This window comes from Hibiscus syriacus, unplaced genomic scaffold (genome assembly GCF_006381635.1).
Source record: "Hibiscus syriacus cultivar Baekdansim isolate YM2019G1 unplaced genomic scaffold, ASM638163v2 tig00112289_pilon, whole genome shotgun sequence".
Lineage (NCBI taxonomy): Eukaryota > Viridiplantae > Streptophyta > Magnoliopsida > Malvales > Malvaceae > Hibiscus > Hibiscus syriacus.
This window is the reverse complement of record NW_024063295.1, coordinates 1,114,241-1,119,560: the sequence shown is the minus strand read 5'-3', so window position 1 is coordinate 1,119,560 and position 5,320 is coordinate 1,114,241. Positions and strand designations below refer to the sequence as shown.

Here is a 5,320-nt window from a genome sequence, read left to right as displayed (position 1 = left end):
TGAATTCAAAATATCCTGATATTTCGTTGTAATGATTGAGAAAGTGAATCAATGATTTCTAATATTTTCTTCATAAGATGTAAAATGAAGACAAAATCAAAGAAAGTCAAAGTCTTTAAAGATGTCGTCGCTTCTCCACGTTCAGAAAAATATTCTCATATTTGCTTGCGCTTACTAGGATCTCGCTCCAAGTAATTAGAGTTGGTACTTGGTTTTTGATTTCTAGCTATCTTTAAAGGCCTATCTTCCGAAGGTGGAATGTCAATAGGTGTACCAGTTGAAGTTTCAGTTGTTGTACTTGTATTTTTCGAAGTTTCCCTACTTTTTCTCTTAAAAGTTCAATAATTGTTGGATTTTCCCCATGACAAGTTGCATTTATATAAAATTAATTCACGAACATTAAAAAACCAAATTTAGTCATCACCATTCACCTTAACAATTATTAGATTAACTAAAGGAATGCTAAAATTAAATATAAGATAAAATAATTCTATTTAAAAAATAATAAATATAATATTATTTAATTGCGCACCTTTAAAAATTGAGTGTCGAACAATAGAGAATCATATTAAAGCAATATTGGAGGAGCTTTAACCGATGAGAGGGTGAGTAATTCAAGGTTTTTCTACGAAAGATTTTAATATTTTTCTCTATTTATAAGTCTTTTGTCGACTCTTACAATTATATTAGTGCTAGAGTAAAAAAAACATAAAATTTGAGCAAGGGTCGGCCCCTTGGGACCAAGGGCCCTCCGTCTCTAGCTCCATGTTAAAGAAAAGAAATAAATTTTTGTGTTATTGAAAATCTTAACATGCCAAGGCTGTTTTTTACCCGTCCAAATCACACTAGAAAAACTACATTAAAGCCAAGAGAATAGGACTATAAACAACACAAGAGAGATCATAAGTTACTCGAGTTCAACTTAGTCAAAGTTCAGTCAACATTCGATTTGATTGGACTCGACTCGAGCGAGTCAAATCGAATTCATTGATACCTAACTCGAAAAACTCACAAACAACTAGAAAAATAATATATTAATTTTGTAAATTAAATTATTAATAATATTAAATTGACCCTCATTCTAAGCTACTAATGTCCAAGTTTTAACCAAAAAAATGTCCACAAGTTACTCAAACGAAGTGATCTCGGTGATAAATAATTTTTTATTATTTATTAAGGGCCCAAATTTTAGCACCAAAAATACCTTGTGTGCAAACATTTAACGCTGATTTGTGGATAGTTATCTATTAACAGATATTGCCTTTAATTTATCCTAAATAAATAAAAATAATAATGTCCCAAGTTGGTATCTCCGATCAATTTGGAGCAATTAGCACTCACTTTTTTAGAGATTCTAAAAGATATAATAGGAACATTTGCAGAACCCGAGGTAAATGGTTAGAAAGAGGGGAGGAAGAAAACTGACCGTTTTGGTGTTCTTCTTTGCCAACAAATGCTGCTTCTCAGCTCTCCTCCTTACTATTTTCCCTCTTCCGGTCGCCTGAATCTCTTAGCTGAAGCCTAATAGACAATATCACAGTATGTGAATCTATTAGAAAACCACACCAGCCTTTAAACAAACGGAATATTCAGCAAATCATTTGTGTAATAGACAATATCACAGTATATGAATCTATTAGAAAACCACACCAGCTGTAAACAAACGGAATATTCAGCAAATCATTTGTGAACCGTTTGACAAGAAATTTACTTATGTTCGTTTATTTGTTAAACTAATATGAACAAAAAATTTATGTTATTGTAATTAAATAATCGTACACAAATAAAGGGTTCATTTGTTAATTTATATTAATGATAATTCAGTAATCCATTGTTCGTTTGTTATATTCATTTAAATTTACTCACATTTGTATTTATTTTCATTTCACAATAGATTGATAAAAAATACATTAGATTATTTAAATTTATGTTGTTTATGTTCATTTGCAGATGTTTATGTTCGTTTGTGTTTACTTATCATTCTAGAGATGCAGCGTTAATGAGTAAAATTCCTTAAGAACGAACACAATAAAATATTATGTTCGTTTATTTATACGATTAAAGTTAAATGAATCAACATAAACATTGGTTCGTGTAGTTCATGCCTAACCATCACCACAAAAACTAGGACAAACTTATCAACATTTCAGCTCATAAATTGATTCAAATTCGCTGAATTCTACAAGTAGAGACACAAATTTGGAGAAAAGGATTGAAATAAGAACACAAAAGTAATACTCTACAAAGGAAGCGAAGAGAAGAAAGAAAGTACTGTGGGTTTTCATTTTGTGGCCTTTAGCATCAAAGACAGTGAGAGATTGGGGTGTTTGGGGAGGAGGGGAGATAGGGGAAAGCGCAATAGAAGCTAAAGAAGGGAAGGAAGAGATGGATTGAGAGGAACTGAGCTTCAAGGCTTTGGGTAACTTGTTCGATCGAGGGAGACGAGCGGAAGAGGAAGAGGAAGAGGAAGAGGAAGAGGAGAAGGGGGATATGAAGGAGAAAAGGCCTTTCTAATAGACTAGTAGAAAAATTTATAATCATATCTTATAAAATTACAGAGGGAGCGCGATGATAATTTTTTTATTAATATAAGATGATTATATATAATAATATTTGTTTTAAATATTTTTAATCATTTTACAAGAAACATTCAAATATTATATTATTATTGTTCGAATCTAAAAATTTTAAGAATAACAATCATCTATATAATTATTAAAATCATTTAATTCATACCATGATCGGTCCTTTCTAATTTGAGCATCAAATTATAAAAATTAATATAAATTTTGTTCCTACATGTCCAAGGCTGCAATTAAGGATTTTTTTTCTCGTTGCATGAACGCATGTATCTAGGGAATCTATGGACCCATGTGACGTTAAGATCTTCTAGATTACACAATTTGTCCTTTCTTATTTGAATCTAGAGTTATTAATTCCAAAGTAACAATTTTATTAAACAAATAGAGATTAAGATCATGATTCTATTAATATAAATATTAAGGATAAAGTTTGATAATATGCCTATTTCTTTTTACAAAGGCCTTTTGTTTAGCAACTTTATTAGTTTATTTTATAGATTTTAGATTTATTTTGTAGATATGGGTTTTTATATTTAATATTTTTATTTTTCTTTTCTTATGAGAGTGGCGTATATACACTTTAACCCGATCTAAAAAATCTAAAGGATTCGTTACATTGAGTCACTAAAGTGGCCAACTTACAAAACAAAATGTCAAAATCACATTTTGGGACATGGTTCATGTTTGAACATATATGACAGTAAAAAGTAGTATGCCAAATGCATATACCATAAAGGCATAAACATCAATCATATGCCGAGTAGTTTATTGATGACTAATAATTTTTGTTCTCTTTGTTTTCTCCGACCTTGGCCTATTTTCTTTCATGTTATCAATTAAAACGTTAGGAGAAGAGATATAAATTAGATTGTGATCGTGTTTTCGCTTGTATTTATTACGATTGTAAATATTATGAATATAATTACGGACATTACGAGTATTGCGATAATGCAATAACGATTACAGACATCATATCTCTATAAAGCGATTGTTATTGTGATACGGAACTGTTATTAAATCCCTGGTTAAGAGCCACGGAAGATTCTACCAGGTAATAATATAAAGCAATAACACTATTTATGGTTTTAGGTTCCCATCTTTGAAAGTGTAAATCAAATATAATTTCTGATCGTCACCATTGCCACTTTAAGAAGCAAAATGCTGTTGGAAGTGGTACAATTAAAGTAAAAAACAGGGAGAATTAAGGATTTCCCCTTGTCACCAAAACATTGTTTACCTAACAGTAGAGTACTAATATGCACAGGTTACAGATTCCCGACGAAAATCCATGATCACAAGGGTGGCAACACTATGAACAAGTGCGGCAAGGACGACAAACACATGAAAGATCTGATGGCTGTGCCCTGCAATATCGCTGCTGGTGTAAAATGCGGCACCCGCGGCGTATAGAACCGCCATCACGACCTCGTATCCAAGTGCTACAAATATATGCGGATGGCCCCAGTGCAAGGAAACCGCATGTGCTGCAGGGATCACCCCTGAAAACCCCATTGCAAGAAACAAACGAGCTCGAAAGTTTCGGTAACGGGGTGCCGAAAGAGCCGGTGCCAAAAAAGTGACGATGGCAAGGACTCCGAGCACCGATATGGATGCGAGATAGAAGAAGCATTAATATGGATGGCAGAAGAAGGCGTAGTAGATGGGAGCGAAGGAGCAGACTATCATGAGAGAGATGCCACAGTAATCTAGGCACCAGAAGAAGAGGTTATAGCGTCTGGAGTGGCAAGCGAAGAGGTGTGAAACCGAGCTGCAAACCAAGCAGCCCATTGCACCAGACAAGAAAATAAACCAAGGCCATTTTGGTATAGCGTTATAGCCATCTTCTTTCTTCAAATCAAAGAGTGGTGGCTGAGAAATGTGTCTCAAGTGTGAATCCTGCAAAAGAAAAACCATCAATTTCAAAACCATATATGCACTACAATTCTCTATGACAATGTAGATCCATCTTGTAACTCGAATCTTCAAAAATAAATAAGGTTCTCTTTTATTATTAAGATCACTTAACGGATTCAGTAGCTCTTTCAAAACCATATGTGCATTACTATAGTTCCTTCCGATGATTACTGCTCCTATTTAAACTGAAGTGGGGAAAGCAGATTGAAGAAAATATTGATTTACAGTATTTAATACATCAACTAATTATCTATAAGCAAATATATAAACAGTATAAAAGTTTCGTTTGATGTGTAATCATAAGAAAAATAATTCTACAAACACCAAATAATAACAAATATTTATTCATTTACTGTAAAATATGATTATCCGCATTCTACACCTACTGCGTTTGAATACCTTAGGATGAGGTAACGTCAACAGCAACATAAACTTCAAATTCTACTACTCTTCACTCAACAACCAAAACTTGTACTAATATCTAGGATTCGCAAATTTGACATATATCCGATTACTTGAACTAATTTACTTGATCCAAGACTCGATATAAACGTAAATGGAGTAATCCAAAATTCGAAATAATCCGAATCGAATTGAAACCGACTTGAATTTTAGTTGGACCAAACCCGAACCGAAATTAACAAGAACTGAAAGCAATCTGAACTGAAAATAACCCGAACCGAAAGCAACTCGAATTTAATTTATCCATACCCTATCCGAACCGAATTTCAACCCGATAATGTGTCTAAATGAATGGACAATTTATTTATTTTTTATTATTATCTAATTTTAGAATTGATAATAGTAAAATAATCTATGTTTTA

At 32.6% G+C, this 5,320-nt stretch overlaps 1 pseudogene; it reads right to left on the bottom strand.

The window, feature by feature from the left end:
• Positions 1-3,801: 3,801 nt before the first annotated feature.
• LOC120177457 lies at positions 3,802-4,520 on the bottom strand (annotated as a pseudogene).
• Between the last annotated feature and the right edge of the window lie 800 nt (positions 4,521-5,320).